We start from the raw sequence: 22,936 nt of genomic DNA, 5'->3' as shown, positions 1-22,936 counted from the left end.
GTGATACATATGATATGGTGTGTGTTACATATGATATGAGGTGTGTATGTTACATATGATATGAGTGTGTGTGTTACATATGATATGAGGTGTGTGTGTTACATATGATATGAGGTGTGTATGTTACATATGATATGAGTGTGTGTGTTACATATGATATGAGGTGTGTGTGTTACATATGATATGAGGTGTGTGTTACATATGATATGAGTGTGTGTGTTACATATGATATGAGGTGTGTGTGTACATATGATATGAGTGTGTGTGTGTTACATATGATATGAGGTGTGTGTGTTACATATGATATGAGGTGTGTATGTTACATATGATATGAGGTGTATGTGTTACATATGATATGAGGTGTGTGTGTTACATATGATATGAGGTGTGTGTTACATGATATGAGGTGTGTGTTACATATGATATGAGGTGTGTGTGTTACATATGATATGAGGTGTGTGTGTTACATATATATGAGGTGTGTATGTTACATATGATATGAGGTGTGTGTGTTACATATAATATGAGGTGTGTATGTTACATATGATATGAGGTGTGTGTTACATATGATATGAGGTGTGTGTGTGTTACATATGATATGAGGTGTGTGTGTTACATATGATATGAGGTGTGTATGTTACATATGATATGAGGTGTGTGTGTTACATATGATATGAGGTGTGTGTTACATATGATATGAGGTGTGTATGTTACATATGATATGAGGTGTGTGTGTTACATATGATATGAGGTGTGTATGTTACATATGATATGAGGTGTGTGTGTGACCCTTACCGGGCACTCAGTGATATTCTGGCTCCACTGGCTCATGTTGGAACTGTCCTCGATGGTGGTGCAACGCTTCTGCTTACGGTCCCAGCCACAGTAGGGGTCTCGGGCGTCCAGGCAGTGCCTGTAGGACCCCAGGGCACAAAGACAGCAGTCAGTGGAGAGGGACAGCACTGGAAAAACACCTCACACCTCAACTCACTCAACAACATGTTAGCGTAAAGCTCGGAAAACAGCTCCCCAATAGAACCCATACAGTATCAGACTGGTGCTAGTTGAGGTGTTGACACATCCAAGAAGGACATACTCTGACATATGCTCCACTGTAAGGCACCGTGCCATACAACACGCTTCACTGCAGCTCAGTGGTTGTATGCTCCAGAAAAAACACAAGCTAATTTCAGTCATTAAATCCAGGATTGTTAATGAAAAGAAGTTGTCAGAGACCCGGGAAGGGAACCCCCTAGCTTAGGACTGCTGTTTGACAACGTGTTTGTGAAAAGGCATAGGTCAGGGCAGCCCATAGAAATAGGTACAGGACTCTAGTGTTTACCAACTTATAGAAGTAGTAGAAGAAGAACGTGGACTACTTCAAAATGGAGATGGCCCCAATGGTGCTGCCCGTGCTCTCACAGACGCCATAATGGGACAGATACAATGGTGCTGCCCATGCTCTCACAGACGCCATAATGGGACAGATACAATGGTGCTGCCCGTGCTCTCACAGACGCCATAATGGGACAGATACAATGGTGCTGCACGTGCTCTCACAGACGCCATAATGGGACAGATACAATGGTGCTGCCCGTGCTCTCACAGATGCCATAATGGGACAGATACAATGGTGCTGCCCGTGCTCTCACAGACGCCATAATGGGACAGATACAATGGTGCTGCCCGTGCTCTCACAGACGCCATAATGGGACAGATACAATGGTGCTGCCCGTGCTCTCCAGGCCATAGGGACAGATACAATGGCTGCCCGTGCTCCTGAGCAGGACAGTCATGATGCAGGCACAGGTCATGGGCAGCCTTCACCGTAGGACCCTGTCTGACAGGCACAGGTGAGGACAGCCTCTCTACCGTAGGACCCTGTCTGACAGGCACAGGTGAGGACAGCCTCTCTACCGTAGGACCCTGTCTGACAGGCACAGGGAGGACAGCCTCTCTACCGTAGGACCCTGTCTGACAGGCATAGCAGGCGAGGAGACAGTCTCTCTACCGTAGGACCCTGTCTGACAGGCACAGGAGAGGACAGCCTCTCTACCGTAGGACCCTGTCTGACAGGCACAGGTGAGGACAGCCTCTCTACCGTAGGACCCTGTCTGACAGGCACAGGTGAGGACAGCCTCTCTACCGTAGGACCCTGTCTGACAGGCACAGGTGAGGACAGCTCTCTACCGTAGGACCCTGTCTGACAGGCACAGGTGAGGACAGGCCTCACCGTGAGACCCTGTCTGACAGGCACATGTGAAGACAGCCTCTCACCGTAGACCCTGGGTCTGACAGGCACAGGAGGACAGCCTCTCTACCGTAGGACCCTGTCTGACAGGTACAGGTGAGGACAGGCTCTACCGTAGGACCCTGTCTGACAGGCATGTGAAGACAGCCTCTCTACCGCAGGACCCTGTCTGACAGGCAGACAGGTGAGGACAGCCTCTCATCAGAAAGACCCTGGGTCTGACAGGCACATGTGAAGACAGCCCCTCTTCTACCGTAGAACCCTGTCTGACAGGCACATGAGAGGACAGCCTCTCTACCGTAGGACCCTGTCTGACAGGCAATGAGGGTGGAGGATAGGTTTCTGTCTGACAGGCACAGGTGAGGACAGCCTCTCTACCGTAGGACCCTGTCTGACAGGCTGTGATAGGACAGGCTCTTTATGTAGTACTCTGTGACAGTCCTTCTCTTCCTGGTTGTTTGTAGCGTGGCTCCATGAGGCCCAGATGGAGCAGAGAAAACAGGTCCTGTTGACCCAGAGCAGTCAGTAGGCTGATGAACAGAGCAAGAGGCCAGTCTGTCTGCCTTGAATTATGGAGGCGGAAGAGATGTCAACATTGTGGAAGCGTTTCACGGTGAGTCGAGTATGACTTTTCTTATGACCTATGTCGTGCTTATGAAGACTTTGTGAAGCGCTCTATAAAGCCTTTTATAGATTGTTTGATTATTTGCTGTCTTTGTATCTCCTGTTCCCTTGCATCTGTGCAAGACAACGGGATCAGTCCCAAATACCACCCTATTCCCTATATATTACACACTACTACCAATGGGCCCTCGTCAGTAGTGCACTATGGGGAACAGGGTGGCATTTGGGACTAAGCCATCTACAATCTGATGAATGGAATATAACTGCACTAACAGCAGCCTACCTAGGACCTATTGGTATTCTGTATAGGGAGCGCGACCAACAAAACACTCCCCTGCAATAAACAGTTGACAGATCAGTTCCTGATAATCAGCAGTAATATCAGTTTAGCAGGCAGCGGGGAGAGACTAACAACCACTGTGTTGATCACCCTGCTGACGGCTGGCGGCTACAGACTACAGTAAATCATGGTTGTCTAAGAGGGATGGGAAGGGTATGGTCATAGTGTGTGTGTGTGTGTATGTAGAGAGAGATTTAATGGGGTTGGGAGAATAAAACGTTTCGCTGTGAGACCAGAGTCAGAACGGGGATGGGTTAGTTTGGGCGTCCAGGAAAGCTCTTTTTCTCCAGGTTCAGAGCCTTAAGCAACAATACATTGCCCCGGACCCCTTAACTGTCCCTCAAACCTCGCCTCATCTCCCACTGAGTGACCCCACTCTGGAAACAGTTTATTACACGACAGCTGATCTACCAGACAAGGTCTCACTGTGACCCCACTCTAGAAACAGTTTATCACACGACAGCACCCAGTCTACCAGACAAGGTCTCACTCTGGGGGCACAGAGAGGGATGGAGAGAAGAAAAGTGAGAGGAGAGGAAAGGAAAGGAGGGAGAAAGAGATGATGTGACAGGAGAGGGGATAGTATAAAGAAAGCCACTCCCAAGCTGCACCAGTAATCAATATCACCATACATTGCCAGTAATCAATATGTAAAGCATCTATCAATCACCAGTAATCAACATCTCCATCTATCAATCACTAGCAATCAACATCTCCATCTATCAATCACCAGCAATCAACATCTCCATCTATCAATCACCAGCAATCAACATCTCCATCTATCAATCACCAGCAATCAACATCTCCATCTATCAATCACCAGTAATCAATATGTACATCTATCAATCACCAGTAATCAACATCTCCATCTATCAATCACCAGTCAACATCTCCATCTATCAATCACCATCTATCATCTATAATCACCAGCAATCAACATCTCCATCTATCAATCACCAGTAATCAATATCACCATCTATCAATCACCAGTAATCAATATGTACATCTATCAATCACCAGTAATCAACATCTCCATCTATCAATCACCAGTAATCAACATCTCAGTATTTCCCTACATAAAGCCATCCAGTGCCAGGTCTGTCTACATTATGGAGTGGAAGAGATAGTGTGTCAACATTGTGAACTTTATATGACGGTAAAGTCTAGTAAGCCATCTACAATCTGATGAATGGAATATAACTGCACTAACAGCAGCCTACCTAGGACCTATTGGTATTCTGTATAGGGAGCGCGACCAACAAAACACTCCCCTGCAATAAACAGTGGACAGATCAGTTCTGATAATCAGCAGTAATATCAGTTTAGCAGGCAGCGGGGAGAGAGACTAACAACCACTGTGTTGATCACTACAGACTGCACTAAATAATGGTTGTCTGAGAGGGATGGGAAGGGGGCAGGGGTATGGTCATAGGGTGAGTGTGTTACACAAATTATTATGTGCTAGGGTGTGTGTGTGTGTGTGTGTGTGTGATAACTGTTGTGTATTTATCCTGGGAGGAAAACCCCAATGTGTGCCCCACACATTATTGGGAGAAAACTTCCCACCCCTCAGCATTAGTCCCTCTTTCCCCCAATCCCAGCCTCCACTCCACCCCCCAACCCCAGCCTCCACTCTCTTCCCAACCCCGGGCTTCCCCCAACCCCAGCCTCTACTCCTCTTCCCCCAACCCCAGCCTCTACCCCTCTTTCCCCCAACCCCAGCCTCTCTACCCCTTTTCCCCACCAATCCCAGCCTCTACCCATTTTCCCCCAACCCCAGCCTCTACCTCTTTCCCCCCAACCCCAGCCTTCTATCCTCTTCCCCAACCCCAGCCTCTACTCCTCTTCCCCAACCCCAGCCTCTACCCCCCTCTTTCCCCCCAACCCCAGCCTCTATCCCTCTTCCCCACCAATCCCAGCCTCTACCTCTTTCCCCCAACCCCAGCCTCTACCTCTTCCCCCCAACCCCAGCCTCTACCCCTTTTTCCCAACCCCAGCCTCTACCCCTTTTCCCCAACCCCAGCCTCTACCCTCTTTTTCCCCAACCCCATCCTCTACTCCTCCAATTCCCCCCAACCCCAGTCTCTACTCCCTCTTCCCCAACCCCAGCCTCTACCCCTTTCCCCCAATCCCAGTCTCTACCACTCTTCCCCCAATCCCAGCCTCTACCCTTTCCCCCAACCCCTGCCTCTACCCTCTTCCCCCAACCCCAGCCCTACCTCTTTCCCCCAATCCCAGCTCTACCCTTTCCAACCCCAGTCTCTACCCTCTTTTCCCCCAATCCCAGCCTTCACCTTTTCCCCCCAACCCCAGTCTCTACCTCTTCTTTCCCCCCAATCCCAGCTCTACTCCTTCCCCACAACCCCAGCCTCTACCCTCTTTCCCCCAATCCCAGCCTCTACCTCTCTTCCCCCAACCCCAGCCTCTACACCTTTTCCCCCCAATCCCAGTCTCTACCTCTCTTCCCCCCAATCCCAGCCTCTACCTCTTTCCCCCAACCCCTGCCTCTACCTCTTTCCCCCAACCCAGCCTCTACCTCTTTCCCCCCAATCCCAGCCTCTACCTCTTTTCCCCCAACCCCTGCCTCTACCTCTTTCCCCCAATCCCAGCCTCTACCTCTTTCCCCCAACCCCTGCCTCTACCTCTTTCTCCCCAACCCCTGCCTCTACCTCTTTCCCCCAACCCCTGCCTCCATCCCGCTTCACCCCAGTTAACCACTTCCTCATTCTACTCTCCTCACAGTTAACCACTTTCTCATTCTATTCTCCTCACAGTTAACCACTTCCTCATTCTACTCTCCTCACAGTTAACCACTTTCTCATTCTATTCTCCTCACAGTTAACCACTTCCTCATTCTACTCTCCTCACAGTTAACCACTTTCTCATTCTATTCTCCTCACAGTTAACCCCTTCCTCATTCTACTCTCCTCACAGTTAACCACTTCCTCATTCTACTCTCACCCAGTTAACCACTTCCTCATTCTACTCTCCTCACAGTTAACCACTTCCTCAGTCTACTCTCACCCAGTTAACCACTTCCTCAGTCTACTCTCCTCACAGTTAACCACTTCCTCAGTCTACTCTCACCCAGTTAACCACTTCCTCATTCTACTCTCACCCAGTTAACCACTTCCTCAGTCTACTCTCACCCAGTTAACCACTTCCTCAGTCTACTCTCACCCAGTTAACCACTTCCTCAGTCTACTCTCACCCAGTTAACCACTTCCTCAGTCTACTCTCACCCAGTTAACCACTTCCTCAGTCTACTCTCACCCAGTTAACCACTTCCTCAGTCTACTCTCACCCAGTTAACCACTTCCTCAGTCTACTCTCACCCAGTTAACCACTTCCTCAGTCTACTCTCACCCAGTTAACCACTTCCCCATTCTACTCTCCTCACAGTTCTGCTATGGAGAAGATAACCAATGAGCTCTTTGAGATATTAAGAGGCTAACACACTAGCTAAACCCACTTGGCCAATAACTACCATAGATTATAGGATTATAGCTACTACACTAAGCAAGCTGCTAGTAAGAGAGGGCTCTCATCCATTATGCATGTAATACAATATTTCCCTGTGTGGCTGCAAGTCAAGCTGCTAATATCGCCGTTTGCCAAGTGTATTACTGTGATTATTTATCCTTAGGGGAGGGAAGGAAACATTTTCTCTCAGAACAATTAAACAAACAACCCACAGCTCGAAACACTGGTCTGTAGAGCCTAAATGTCACCACATGCGGTCCGTAACGCTGGTCTGTAGAGCCAAAATGACGCCACATGCGGTCCGTAACCCTGGTCTGTAGAGCCAAAATGTCGCCACATGCAGTCCGTAACCCTGGTCTGTAGAGCCAAAATGTCGCCACATGCGGTCCGTAACCCTGGTCTGTAGAGCCGAAATGTCGCCACATGCAGTCCGTAACCCTGGTCTGTAGAGCCGAAATGTCGCCACATGCGGTCCGTAACCCTGGTCTGTAGAGCCAAAATGTCGCCACATGCAGATGCCATTCAGAACACAGAGTATAATGAGAGAAAACGTAACCTGGGGGCACACTGGGGTTTATGGGGTTGTGAGTGGCTAGGATAGGTAGTTCCTGACATGGGGTTGGAGGGAGTGGCTAGGATAGGTAGTTCCTGACATGGGGTTGGAAGGGAGTGGCTAGGATAGGTAGTTCCTGACATGCGGTTGGAAGGGAGTGGCTAGGATAGGTAGTTCCTGACATGCGGTTGGAAGGGAGTGGCTAGGATAGGTAGTTCCTGACATGGGGTTGGAAGGGAGTGGCTAGGATAGGTAGTTCCTGACATGGGGTTGGAAGGGAGTGGCTAGGATAGGTAGTTAGTGACATGGGGTTGGAAGGAGTGGTTAGGATAGGTGGTTCCTGGACATGGGGTTGGAAGGGAGGCTAGATAGGTAGTTCCTGACATGGGGTTGGAAGGGAGTGGCTAGGATAGGTAGTTCCTGACATGGGTTGAAGGAGTGGCTAGCTGTGTAGTTCCTGAGGGGTTGGATAGGTAGGTGGGTTCCTGACATGGGTTGAAGGGAGTGGCTAGATAGGTAGTTCCTGGTTATGGGGTTGGGAAGGGAGTGGCTAGGATAGTTTCCTGACGTGGGGGTTGAAGGGAGTGGCTAGGGATAGGTAGTTCCTGACATGGGGTTGAAGGGAGTATTAGATAGGTAGTTCCTGGACATGGGGTTGGAAGGGAGTGGGGTTGCCTGACATAGGAGTGGCTAGGATAGGTAGTTCCTGACATGGGGTTGCTAGGTGGTTCCCAAGGGGAAGGAGTGGCTAGGATAGGTAGTTCCTGACATGGGGTTGGAAGGGAGTGGCTAGGGATAGGTAGTTCCTGGCATGGGGTTGGAAGGGAGTGGGCTAGGGATAGGTAGTTCCTGACATGGGGTTGGAAGGGAGTGGCTAGGATAGGTAGTTCCTGACATGGGGTTGGAAGGGAGTGGCTAGGATAGGTAGTTCCTGACATGGGTTTGGAAGGAGTGGCTAGGATAGGTAGTTCCTGACATGGGGTTGGAAGGGAGTGGTTAGGATAGGGTGGTTCCTGACATGGGGTTGGAAGGGAGTGGCTAAGAGGATGGCTATTAGGTGGTTCCTGGGACATGGGGTTGAAGGGATGCTGGTAGTTCCTGGAAGGAGCGCTATTTTAGAGGGCCAGATATTTTAGAAAACCGGGGTTAACAACCCAACTCTTATGATAAGTTTCAAGGGATCTTTAATGACTATAGAGAATCAGGACACCCGCTTAACATCCCATCTGAAAACGGCACCCTACACATGGCAATGTCCCCCAATCACTGCCCTGGGGCACTGGGATCTTAGCTTCAGAGACATGATACAGGGTGGTATGCCGATGGTTATTACACAGTTAATACACAGGATGATATGTAAAATATGTGGTAAAAGCTAGGGGTAGGACACATGCAATCACCATGACAACTACTTAATCTATTGTAATGGGATGCCTTTCACATTAACATCCATCTATGTCCAGTCAGTTAGGAGGTGGTCAGTTCACTATCTTTCCCACAACGACAACCCTCTCTCCCTCTCTCTTTCCCTGACTGTATTTATTTCCTGTTCCTCCTCCCTCCTCCCCCTCTGACAGGAGAGTATGGACACACAGAAAACCCTGCTGGCACTGCAACACCATCCCAGACTGCCATTGTACTGGCTCCAGTCTGCAGCCAGAACAGAGGAAAATTAGTTTTTCCCACTAGCACCGGGAGAGGCAAAGGGCAGTGTTCACAAGGAGCGAGCAGGGATTCATTCAACGGAGAGGTCAAATGTAATACAGGAAGCCTCAGCTGGCTTGGTTACTTACAGATGTGGCCAAATGTTGACACATTGCACTTTATAAAAATGTAACTGAGTAGAATGAGCTGTTTTTTCTTTTCAAAACTTGTTCAATTGCTATTTTTACCATTCTGCAGGCACCTGCAACTTACCACAGGTGAGATAAATTACACAGTAAATGAGAATCATTGCCTCCAACCAAGTTAATTACAATTTTGAATAATTTAGTCTAGGCCAATCATTTTTTTTCAATTTCAGTTAGAACCCCCCCCCCCCCCCCAAAAAAAAAAAATTATTTGAGAAGAAAAGGTGAGTCATGCAAGGGTGCCAATATATCATGCATTGGTGCCAATATATCTGACTGCATCTGTACAGTATAAACAGGGGGTAATGACATGGCAGATTAAGTATGGTGTTATTCATGAGTGAAGGACTGGCAAATGCTGTTTGGCTGATACTGAATGAATAAAAGCACCTGCTAAATGGCATATATTATAAATGAATGTGCATATTAAATAATGATATGCTCATATGTATTAAACCCCACATATCAGTAGTCATAACACTGTGTATGTATGGTGAGGTGTCATGGCATTGGCTGTTAGAGGTGGACAGGATGTGCAACCTATGGAAGCTACAGGAGGTAAGAAACCTTATATCAGTAGTCATTATAGTGATAACACCACCATTCTTCATACTGTACAGGTGTGAATCATTATAGTGATAGCACTACCATTCTTCATACTGTACAGTAAGGTGTGATATCATTATAGTGATAACACAATTCTTCATACTGTAGCTTGTGATATCATTATAGTGATAAGACACATTCTTCATAATTGTACAGTAAGGTGTGATATCATTATAGTGATAACACCACCATTCTTCATACTGTACAGTAAGGTGTGATATCATTATAGTGATAACACCACCATTCTTCATACTGTACAGTAAGGTGATATCATTATAGTCATAACACCACCATTCTTCATACTGTGTCATTATAGTGATAACGGTACAGTAAGGTGTGATATCATTATAGTGATAACACCACCATGCTTCATACTGTACAGTAAGGCATTATAGTCATAACATTCTTCATACTGTACAGTAAGGTGTGATATCATTATAGTGATAACACCACCATTCTTCATACTGACCATTATAGTGATAACATTCTTCATACTCAGTAAGGTCATAGTGATAGCACCACCATTCTTCATACTGTACAGTAAGGTGCATTATAGTGATAACACCACCATTCTTCATACTGTACAGTAAGGTGTGAAATGATTGGGTGTCTGAGGTCCTATGGAAGCTACGAGGGCTGTGGGGTGTAGGAGACCTCATATATCAGTAGTCATAACAGTAATAATGCCACCATTCCTGCACGTGACACTTCCTGTCTGGATCAGTCCCCTGAGGCTGGAGGACAGAACATTTGGCTTCTTTCCAATTAACGGTCACCAAGATGATTAGCTTCAGGTAGAATACTGATACAATATTATTGTTATCTTCTGGACTTTGCCCTCACCAGTAGATACATCCACTTTCCAGAACAAGAAGTGTACAGGAAGTAGTTTATAAACTAAGACAGGTTTGATTGAACTGCAGCCGTATAAGTGGTGGGGTATTGAAGAGGGTGTGGGGAGTGGTCTTCTTACCGTCAGTTTTGTAGCTGGAGCATCTTTCCAGTGGGATCTTCAGCACCCTGTCACTTGGCCCCACAAACAACGACCTATCGCTGTGGAGGATTTGAAGGCTCTTGATTGGCTGCCGCCTCAGGGAGGAGCCTCATCTCTTCCAGGTAACACCCACGCATGCTCTTATTGGTCAGGAGAGGCCTTCAGGATGGTGCCGTATTCTTATTGGACAAACAAACAAAATGAGACATCTAGCCTCTGTCTTTCTCTCTCTCTCTCTCCCTCTCTTCCCTTCCTCCCTCTCCCCGTCCCTCCCTGCCTGCCCGCCCGCCCCTCCCTCCCTTCCAGTTCACTCACCAGTGCCGATGTACATGGACGTGGTAGAGGGTGTCTCGGCCCTTGCACGATGTCCACCACCAGCTTGGAGAAGCGGATGTTGTCCTGGTACAGGAGGGGTCGGGCAGGAGACGGGCTGCACCACGTCAGACATGAGGAAGAGACGCTGGGCGTCCTGCAGGCTGCGCTCCGTCTGGTTCTCCCCTGACCTCGCTCCTCCAGGGTATCACACTGAGGGGGCAGACAAGGAGAAGGACAACTTTTTGATTCGTTTTTTCCCAAATGCTTTTCCTAAATTATACTGATTAATTTTGCAATAAATCAGAGATCACAAGGTGGAGCCTAGGAGCTTGATGAAACGCTAATTTGAGTAATTGACTCGGAATCAGGTGTGATGAAACACTAATTTGAGTAATTGACCAGTGGAATCAGGTTTGATGAAAGGCTCATTTGAGTCATTGACTAGTGGAATCAGGTGTGATGAAAGGCTCATTTGAGTCATCGACTAGTGGAATTAGGTGTGATGGAAGGCTCATTTGAGTCATCGACTAGTGGAATTAGGTGTGATGAAAGGCTCATTTGAGTCATCGACTAGTGGAATTAGGTTTGATGAAAGGCTCATTTGAGTCATCGACTAGTGGAATCAGGTGTGATGGAAGGCTCATTTGAGTCATCGACTAGTGGAATTAGGTGTGATGAAAGGCTCATTTGAGTCATGGACTAGTGGAATCAGTTGTGATGAAAGGCTCATTGAGTCATCGAAGTGGAATTAGGTGTGATGGAAGGCTCATTTGAGTCATTGACTAGTGGAATTAGGTGTGATGGAAGGCTCATTTGAGTCATCGACTAGTGGAATCAGGTGTGATGAAAGGCTCATTTGAGTCATTGACTAGTGGAATCAGGTGTGATGAAAGGCTCATTTGAGTCATTGACTAGTGGAATCAGGTGTGATGAAAGGCTAATTTGAGTCATTGACTAGTGGAATCAGGTGTGATGAAAGGCTCATTTGAGTCATTGACTAGTGGAATCAGGTGTGATGAAAGGCTCATTTGAGTCATTGACTAGTGGAATCAGGTGTGATGAAAGGCTCATTTGAGTCATTGACTAGTGGAATCAGGTGTGATGAAAGGCTCATTTGAGTCATTGACTAGTGGAATCAGGTGTGATGAAAGGCTAATTTGAGTCATTGACTAGTGGAATCAGGTGTGATGAAAGGCTCATTTGAGTCATTGACTAGTGGAATCAGGTTTGATGAAAGGCTCATTTGAGTCATTGACTAGTGGAATCAGGTGTGATGAAAGGCTCATTTGAGTCATCGACTAGTGGAATTAGGTGAAAGGCCTATGAGTGGAAGTGGAATCAGGTGTGATGGAAGGCCATTTGAGTCATCGACTAGTGGAATTAGGTTTGATGAAAGGCTCATTTGAGTCATTGACTAGTGGAATCAGGTGTGATGAAAGGCTCATTTGAGTCATCGACTAGTGGAATCAGGTGATGAAAGGCTAATTTGAGTCATTGACTAGTGGAATCAGGTGTGATGAAAGGCTCATTTGAGTCATTGACTAGTGGAATCAGGTGTGATGAAAGGCTCATTTGAGTCATTGACTAGTGGAATCAGGTGTGATGAAAGGCTCATTTGAGTCATTGACTAGTGGAATCAGGTGTGATGAAAGGCTCATTTGAGTCATTGACTAGTGGAATCAGGTGTGATGAAAGGCTCATTTGAGTCATTGACTAGTGGAATCAGGTGTGATGAAAGGCTCATTTGAGTCATTGACTAGTGGAATCAGGTGTGATGAAAGGCTCATTTGAGTCATTGACTAGTGGAATCAGGTGTGATGAAAGGCTCATTTGAGTCATTGACTAGTGGAATCAGGTAGAAAGGCCCATTTGACTAGTGGAATTAGGTGTGATGAAAGGCTCATTTGAGTCATTGACTAGTGGAATTATGAAAGGCTCATTTGTCATGGACTTGGAATTAGCTGTGCTAGTTCAGACATACGTGAAACATCTTGGTTCCTGAGTAGAGGGCTGGGAAACAGTGAAAGAAGGAATCTAGTAGAAGAGCAGACAGTAGACTTTGCATCGCCCTACCTGGAAGTTGGGGATGGGGTTGGGGTGGAGAGCCAGCTTGTACGAGGGTTCTCCTGGTAACGGAACGGTCCGTTGAACGCCTGGGTGATGGCGCTGAGGTTGAAAGCACACACAGCCGACGCAGATGCTGTTCCTGTTAGGAAGAGAGGGACATAAAGACGTCAGGACACCGTGACTCAGAGGCCATGGCAGTGAACCAATCGATACGGTTTTTAACGGTGAGCGACCGTTGTGCCCTTTCCTTTTCAATGAGGATCAAATGCTTTGGTTGCACCGACTTCGCGTTGGTTGAGCGCCGTCCACTTTTTTTCAATCCAATCCATCAAATGTATCTATAAAGCCCTTTGTACGGACATCGCAGGAAAAAATACAGCAGCCTATTTGATACAGGAAACCACTGTTCATAAAGAACTGAATTGATGCGTAAGACCTACTTATGTTCTTAGTTCAAAAGAGAGCTTAATGACGTCTACAGTATACAAAGACATTTATCTATCAATTATAATAGTTATCACTATGAATATAAGGTACAATATGGCACATAATTGGATAATAATTGGATAATGACAGGATAATGACAGGATAATGATTTTTGATGATCTCCCAGTGCTGGCACAGACATGTCTTTCTTTCCTATAGACCTGTGCTCCCATCTCATCTTAAACAATCCTCACAGTCATTTAAACCTCTCAGCTGCAACACAGACAAAGGTATTCACTGGTAAAAGGAGGGAAAGGGTAAGGAGAAAAGGACTACGAAAAGGAACTGCAACCGAAACACAAGGCAAAACTCATAGTAATAGAATCTACAGAACATTCAAGTCAATGATGTCATAATGGGTGGACTGGCAGCCATTGCGAGTGCACCGTGGAACAGTCAAATTGCCAGGGTTAGAGGTTCCAAGCCCTTTCTATAGATTCTATTTATATGGTAAAACCCTCCGAATCAGAGGCGCAGATCAAGACACACCACGTCTTCATCACTAAGGTCTTTCAGAGTGGTTCCTGTTATCCCTGGAGGATACCTGAGATCACTATCGTTTCAATGCCTTGCAGCCTGTCTTTTGTCTGTGCGACTGGGATAAGATGTCTTTCTCAATACCTCAGAGTTTACAAGCCTTTTAGCTCTGCCCTGGGTGAGTCCAAAATGGACCTCAGACAGAAGAGTGCTTGTGCCAGTAATACAGGCCCAAATTGATGCTACCGCTCTCTCTCAATAGGACCATTAGTACAGGTATGAAAGGAACCACTGGGGTACTGTACTGTATCTGACTGTACTGTATCTGACTGTACTGTATCTGACTGTACTGTATCTGACTGTACTGTATCTGAGACTGTAAGGACTGTACTGTATCTGACTGTACTGTAGCAGACTGTACTGTAGCAGACTGTATGTATCTGACTGTACTGTAGCAGACTGTACTGAGCAGACTGTACTGTAGCAGACTGTACATCAGACTGTACTGTATCAGACTGTACTGTAACTGACTGTACTGTAACTGACTGTACTGTAGCTGACTGTACTGTATCAGACTGTACTGTATCAGACTGTACTGTAGCAGACTGTACTGTATCAGACTGTACTGTATCAGACTGACTGTACTGTATCACTGACTGTACTGTATCTGACTGTACTGTAGCAGACTGTACTGTAGCAGACTGTACTGTATCTGACTGTACTGTATGACTGTACTGTATCTGACTGTATCTGACTGTACTGTATCTGTATCTGACTGTACTGTAGCAGACTGACTGTACAGACTGTAACTGACTGTACTGTAACTGACTGTACTGTAACTGACTGTACTGTAGCTGACTGTACTGTAGCTGACTGTACTGCAGTGTGTAGGTTTACATCATGTTAATAACAGGGTCTAGGAGGAGAGGTAGATGGTTAGAAGCCTACCACACTAATATAGTGTGTTATAACTACTGGCACTGAGTCTATCAGAGAGGGGTTCTGAACAGAACAAGGAGAAGAAACATGGGACTATATCAGAGAGGGGTTCTGAACAGACCAATGAGAAGGAACAACTTCAGACTGGCAGAGAAGGGTTCTGAACAGAACAATGAGAAGGAACATGGGACTACAGACTGGCAGAGAAGGGTTCTGAACAGACCAATGAGAAGGAACATGGGACTATAGACTGGCAGAGAGGGGGTTCTGAACAGAACAATGAGAAGGAACATGGGACTACAGACTGGCAGAGAGGGGTTCTGGAATAAAACAATGAGAAGGAAAATGGGACTACAGACTGGCAGAGAGGGGTTCTGAGAGAAATGAGAAGGAAAATTCTGAACAGAAAACAAGGAGAAGGAAAATGGGACTACAGACTGGCAGAGAGGGTTCTGAATAAAACAATGAGAAGGAATATGGGACTACAGATCAGAGAGGGGTTCTGAACAGAACAATGAGAAGGAACATGGGACTACAGACTGGCAGAGAGGGGTTCTGAACAGAACAATGAGAAGGCACATGGACTATAGACTGGCAGAGAGGGGATTCTGGGTGTTGGTTCTGAACAGACCAATGATAAGGCACATGGGACTATAGACTGGCAGAGAGGGGATTCTGGGTGTTGGTTCTGAACAGACCAATGATAAGGCACATGGGACTATAGACTGGCAGAGAGGGGATTCTGGGTGTTGGTTCTGAACAGACCAATGATAAGGCACTTGGGACTATAGACTGGCAGAGAGGAGATTCTGGGTGTTGGTTCTGAACAGACCAATGATAAGGCACTTGGGACTATAGACTGGCAGAGAGGGATTCTGGGTGTTGGTTCTGAACAGACCAATGATAAGGGCACATGGGACTATAGACTGGCAGAGAGGAGATTCTGGGTGTTGGTTCTGAACAGACCAATGATAAGGCACTTGGGACTATAGACTGGCAGAGAGGGGATTCTGGGTGTTGGACCAATGATTCTGAACAGACCAATGATAAGGCACATGGGACTATAGACTGGCAGAGAGGGGATTCTGGGTGTTGGTTCTGAACAGACCAATGATAAGGCACATGGGACTATAGACTGGCAGAGAGGGATTCTGGGTGTTGGTTCTGAACAGACCAATGATAAGGCACATGGGACTATAGACTGGCAGAGAGGGGATTCTGGGTGTTGGTTCTGAACAGACCAATGATAAGGCACATGGGACTATAGACTGGCAGGGAGGAGCTTCTGGACAGGATATGATGCTTTAGGCTATGCACAGAGTCGGACCGACAGACTGACAGACAGACAGCAACCCAAAACCTGACAGGGTTAACTAACACAAATGGTTCACCACAATCAATTTTCCACAACCCTTGAGTTTAAAACCTATTTAAGTGTTTCACAGTCACACAGAAATGTTCTTAAGTGGTTATCCTCCAACACCATTCTTCCTTGCGGACTAAAGCGTCTCTCCCAGACAAGGTTCTGCTCTGTCGCTAAGCCAAGGGCACCGACACAGACAGAGACGGGAGAAGAAAAGACTCGAGAAGTGATTTTCACTTCCTCCTCTCAGCATTTGTCCAAACAGCTTGAAATGTGTAATATGCTTCTCAGCATCTGTAAAACCTTCAGCCTCAGCAGGATGCTGTTAGGCAATGTGTAAATAAATGAACTAAAACAAAGTAGGACTGGATAGATGGAGAATAAAGGTGTGTGTGTGTGTGTGTGTGTGTGTCTGTGTCTGTGTCTGTGTGTGTGTGTGTGTGTCTGTGAGCTTGTGTGTTTTAAAGCCTGCATCTGCATCTATACATGTGTATATATATATATACAGTACCAGTCAAAAGTTTGGACACACCTACCATTCCAGGGTTTTCTTTATTTTTACTATTTTCTACATTGTAGAATAATAGTGAAGACATCAAAACGATGAAATAACACATATGGAATCATGGAGTAAGCAAAAAGTGTTCAACAGATATTTTATATTTGAGATTCTTCAAAGTAGCCTTGATGACAGCTTTGCAATGTAGAGAATAGTCCAAATAATGATAAACCCTTGAATGAGTAGGTGTGTCCAAACTACTGACTGGTTCTGTACATGTAAAAGAGCCTGTGTGTGTATGACAGACAATGTGTGTGTTCATTTTATGTGTGTGTCTGTGTGTAGGTGTGTGTGTGTGTCACTCACACGTTGGTGGTGAAGATGCCGTAGATGAGGTCCTGTTCGGGCAGATAGAAGGTGCTCTGCAGCTCGTTATAGTAGAAGGATCTCTCCTGACCGCGAGCAGTTCAACCGCGCCTTCATGAACGTAGTCCAAGTGTCCTCCAATAGGAAGCGACCGCCCACGTCGTTCTTACAGACCCGGGCCACTGAGAACACGGTCCGACCGCAGTCATGTTCCACTGCGTTCTCTCTCAGGAAGAAATAGGTGAAGAGGCCCACCTCAGTGAGACTGAGATAAAGTGAGGGTCTGGAGGAGAGAGGAAGGAGGGAGGGAGGAGGGAGAAGAAGACAGGAGAATAGAGAAAGAGAGGGAGGGGAGAAGACAGGAATAGAGAAAGAGAGGGAGGGGAGAAGACAGGAATAGAGAAAGAGAGGGAGGGGAGAAGACAGGAATAGAGAAAGAGAGGGAGGGGAGAAGACAGGAATAGAGAAAGAGAGGGAGGGGAGAAGACAGGAATAGAGAAAGAGAGGGAGGGAGAAGACAGGAATAGAGAAAGAGAGGGAGGGGAGAAGACAGGAATAGAGAAAGAGAGGGAGGGAGAAGACAGGAATAGAGAAAGAGAGGGAGGGGAGAAGACAGGAATAGAGAAAGAGAGGGAGGGAGAAGACAGGAATAGAGAAAGAGAGGGAGGGGAGAAGACAGGAATAGAGAAAGAGAGGGAGGGGAGAAGACAGGAATAGAGAAAGAGAGGGAGGGAGAAGACAGGAATAGAGAAAGAGAGGAGGGGAGAAGACAGGAATAGAGAAAGAGAGGGAGGGGAGAAGACAGGAATAGAGAAAGAGAGGGAGGGGAGAAGACAGGAATAGAGAAAGAGAGGGAGGGGGGAGAAGACAGGAATAGAGAAAGAGAGGGAGGGGAGAAGACAGGAATAGAGAAAGAGAGGGAGGGGGAGAAGACAGGAATAGAGAAAGAGAGGGAGGGGAGAAGACAGGAATAGGAAAGAGAGGAGGGGAGAAGACAGGAATAGAGAAAGAGAGGGAGGGGAGAAGACAGAATAGAGAAAGAGAGGGAGGGGGAGAAGACAGGAATAGAGAAAGAGAGGGAGGGGAGAAGACAGGAATAGAGAAAGAGAGGGAGGGGAGAAGACAGGAATAGAGAAAGAGAGGGAGGGGAGAAGACAGGAATAGAGAAAGAGAGGGGGAGAAGACAGGAATAGAGAAGACAGGAATAGAGAAAGAGAGGGAGGGGAGAAGACAGAATAGAGAAAGAGAGGGAGGAGAAGACAGGAATAGAGAAAGAGAGGGAGGGGGAGAAGACAGGAATAGAGAAAGAGAGGGAGGGGGAGAAGACAGGGAATAGAGAAAGAGAGGGAGGGGAGAAGACAGGAATAGAGAAAGAGAGGGAGGGGAGAAGACAGGAATAGAGAAAGAGAGGGAGGGAAGGTGTAAGAGATATGGTATTTCAGCTCCAAACGGCTGATGCAGCAGCAGGAATGTGAGCAGTGATGTTCTTGGCATGGAATCAGTAGTTCTCTTCCTTACACCTTCCTATTACCATTAGGACTCATCCTCTAGATTCCCTTCACGTTAGAACATAAGGAGTGCCTCTAGCCAGTTACAGTTGGCTGTTCAGTAATGTATTGGCATTGACATAGAATTGCTCGAATGCAAATACCTCATCAAGTCTATGTTCCTGATGGGTGGACCGGCAGCCATATTGAATGTACCCATAACCAGGAAGCAAAGCAGGAAGTACAGTCATGATCCAATTGTAATTCTATTCCTACACTATTAGACAAAATAGTTCCAAAAGGGTTCTTCGGCTGTCCCTATAGGGATAACCCTTTTGTGTTCTATAGACAAAAAGGTGGAACCAAAAAAGGGTTCTTCAAAGGGTTCTCTTTTTTTCAAAGAGTGTATGGTACACATGAGTGTTTACCGTTGAGCCATTTGGAGTTGTACTGGGCTGTTCGTGTGGCGGCATGTTACCAAGGCTACGGTAGATGACGGGGTCATGGGACCCGAAGTCGATGACAGTGGCGGCGTAGAGTTCGCTTCTCTTCTCTGTTACCATGGCAGTGGAGCTGTGACGCGGGTCGCAGGGGGCATCTCGCCACCCCGTTCACCGTGTCCATCACCCGACTGATGTTTCCTATCTGGAAGAGGATGGAAGAAGGGTGAGGTGTTTAGATAGAGGTATGTCCAGATGTCCATACTAGGATCCTAAACAGCAGGAACAGGCCACTCCATTCAGCTAAGGGATGATTTTTGTCGAGCGGGATGTCAGGGGCCCGAACATAATAATAATTATTTTTACACTGTAAATAGACCACAACTAAGCCAAAAAATATATTGTATTTGAAAATAACAATCCCTTCATTCATTGATTACATTGAGACACAATCATGTCTCCTCTTTTACTCGTGGGAATACTGGAGAACAGATTTGTTCGGTTTTGCCGCAGACACCTGCTATATAGTATGCATGGCCAAAACATTACTCATATACACTGAACAGAAATAGAAACGCAACATGGAAAGTGTTGGTCCCATGTTTCATCAGCTGAAATAAAATATCCAGAAATGTTCCATACTCACAAAAAGCTTATCTCTCAAATTTTGGCCACATATTTGTTTATATCCTTGTTAGTGCATCTTATGTGGGGGACAATAAAAGGCCACCCTAAAATGTACAGTTTTGTTACACAACACAATGCCACAGATGTCTCAAGTTTTGAGGAGGGGTGCAATTGGCATGCTGACTGCAGGAATGTCCACCAGAGCCGTTGCCAGAGAAGTGAATGTTCATTTCTCTACCATAAGCCCACTCCAACGTTGTTTGCCAGCAGGTCCAACTGACCTTACAACCGCGAACCACGCCAGCCCACATCCGGCTTCTTCACCTGCGGGATTGTCTGAGACCAGCCACCCAGCCAGCCCACATCTGGCTTCTTCACCTACGGGATTGTCTGAGACCAGCCACCCACCCAGCCCACATCTGGCTTCTTCACCTGCGGGATTGTCTGAGACCAGCCACCCACCCCACATCTGGCTTCTTCACCTGCGGGATTGTCTGAGACCAGCCACCCAGCCCACATCTGGCTTCTTCACTCCGGGATTGTCTGAGACCAGCCACCCAGCCCACATCTGCCTCTTCACCTACGGGATTGTCTGAGACCAGCCACCCACCCAGCCCAGCATCTGGCTTCTTCACCTGCGGGATTGTCTGGAGACCAGCCACCCAGCCCACATCTGGCTTCTTCACCTACGGGATTGTCTGAGACCAGCCACCCACCCAGCCCACATCCGGCTTCTTCACCCACGTGGGATTGTCTGAGACCAGCCACCCACCCAGCCCACATCTGGCTTCTTCACCTACGGGATTGTCTGAGACCAGCCACCCAGCCCACATCTGGCTTTCACCTGCGGGATTGTCTGAGACCAGCCACCCAGCCAGCCCACATCTGGCTTCTTCACCTGCGGGATTGTCTGAGACCACCCACCCAGCCCACATCTGGCTTCTTCACCTACGGGATTGTCTGAGACCAGCCACCCACCCAGCCCACATCTGGCTTCTTCACCTGCGGGATTGTCTGAGACCAGCCACCCACCCACATCCGGCTTCTCCACATCTGAGACCAGCCACCCAGCCCACATTCTTCTTCACCTACGGGATTGTCTGGAGACCAGCCACCCACCCAGCCCACATCTGGCTTCTTCACTCTGGGATTGTCTGAGACCAGCCAGCCCACATCTGGCTTCTTTCACCTGCGGGATTGTCTGAGACCAGCCACCCAGCCCACATTCCGGCTTCTTCACCTGCGGGATTGTCTGAGACCAGCCACCCAGCCCACATCCGGCTTCACCTACGGGATTGTCTGAGACCAGCCACCCAGCCCACATCCGGCTTCTTCACCTACGGGATTGTCTGAGACCAGCCACCCACCCAGCCCACATCTGGCTTCTTCACCTACGGGATTGTCTGAGACCAGCCACCCACCCAGCCCACATCTGGCTTCTTCACCTACGGGATTGTCTGAGACCAGCCACCCACCCAGCCCACATCTGGCTTCTTCACCTGCGGGATTGTCTGAGACCAGCCACCCACCCCACATCTGGCTTCTTCACCTGCGGGATTGTCTGAGACCAGCCACCCAGCCAGCCCACATCTGGCTTCTTCACCTGCGGGATTGTCTGAGACCAGCCACCCAGCCCACATCTGGCTTCTTCACCTACGGGATTGTCTGAGACCAGCCACCCACCCAGCCCACATCTGGCTTCTTCACCTGCGGGATTGTCTGAGACCAGCCACCCAGCCCACATCCGGCTTCTTCACCTACGGGATCGCTCTGAGACCAGCCACCCAGCCCACATCTGGCTTCTTCACCTGCGGGGATTGTCTGAGACCAGCCACCCAGCCCACATCTGGCTTCTTCACCTACGGGATTGTCTGAGACCAGCCACCCACCCAGCCCACATCTGGCTTCTTCACCTGCGGGATTGTCTGAGACCAGCCACCCAGCCCACATCTGGCTTCTTCACCTACGGGATTGTCTGAGACCAGCCACCCAGCCCCACATCCGGCTTCTTCACCTGCGATTGTCTGAGACCAGCCACCCAGCCCAGCCCACCATTGTCTGATCTGGCTTCTTCACCTACGGGATTGTCTGAGACCAGCCACCAGCCCACATCCACCTGCCCCAGCCACCCAGCCCACATCTGGCTTCTTCACCTACGGGATTGTCTGAGACCAGCCACCCACCCAGCCCACATCCGGCTTCTTCACCTACGGGATTGTCTGAGACAGCCACCCACCCAGCCCACATCCGCTTCTTCACCTACGGGGATTGTCTGAGACCAGCCACCCACCCAGCCCACATCTGGCTTCTTCACCTGCGGGATTGTCTGAGACCAGCCACCCAGCCCACATCCGGCTTCTTCACCTGCGGGATTGTCTGAGACCAGCCACCCAGCCCACATCTGGGCTTCTTCACCTACGGGATTGTCTGAGACCAGCCACCACCCAGCCCACATCCGGCTTTCTTCACCTGGCGGGATTGTCTGGAGACCAGCCACCCAGCCCACATCTGGGCTTCTTCACCTACGGGATTGTCTGAGACCAGCCACCCACCCAGCCCACATCCGGCTTCACCTACGGGATTGTCTGAGACCACACCCCACCCAGCCCACATCCGGCTTCTTTCACCACGGGATTGTCTGAGACCAGCCACCCAGCCCACATCTGGCTTCTTCACCTGCGGGATTGTCTGAGACCAGCCACCCAGCCCACATCTGGCTTCTTCACCTGCGGGATTGTCTGAGACCAGCCACCCAGCCCACATCTGGCTTCTTCACCTGCGGGATTGTCTGAGACCAGCCACCCAGCCCACATCTGGCTTCTTCACCTACGGGATTGTCTGAGACCAGCCACCCAGCCCACATCCGGCTTCTTCACCTACGGGATTGTCTGAGACCAGCCACCCACCCAGCCCACATCTGGCTTCTTCACCTACGGGATTGTCTGAGACCAGCCACCCACCCAGCCCACATCTGGCTTCTTCACCTACGGGATTGTCTGAGACCAGCCACCCACCCAGCCCACATCCGGCTTCTTCACCTACGGGATTGTCTGAGACCAGCCACCCACCCAGCCCACATCCGGCTTCTTCACCTACGGGATTGTCTGAGACCAGCCACCCACCCAGCCCACATCTGGCTTCTTCACCTGCGGGATTGTCTGAGACCAGC

General features: G+C 48.2%; 2 pseudogenes; both read right to left on the bottom strand.

Annotated features, from left to right (window-relative positions):
• Window positions 1-795: 795 nt before the first annotated feature.
• LOC135535876 (semaphorin-5B-like) lies at window positions 796-13,944 on the bottom strand (annotated as a pseudogene).
• Window positions 13,945-17,209: 3,265 nt separating this feature from the next.
• On the bottom strand, window positions 17,210-19,345 carry LOC135535877 (semaphorin-5B-like; annotated as a pseudogene).
• Window positions 19,346-22,936: the final 3,591 nt, after the last annotated feature.

This window comes from Oncorhynchus masou, unplaced genomic scaffold (genome assembly GCF_036934945.1).
Source record: "Oncorhynchus masou masou isolate Uvic2021 unplaced genomic scaffold, UVic_Omas_1.1 unplaced_scaffold_5241, whole genome shotgun sequence".
In the NCBI taxonomy this organism is placed as follows: Eukaryota; Metazoa; Chordata; class Actinopteri; order Salmoniformes; family Salmonidae; genus Oncorhynchus; species Oncorhynchus masou.
Note: the sequence above shows the minus strand (reverse complement) of the source record. Positions and strands in the feature narration are given on the sequence as shown.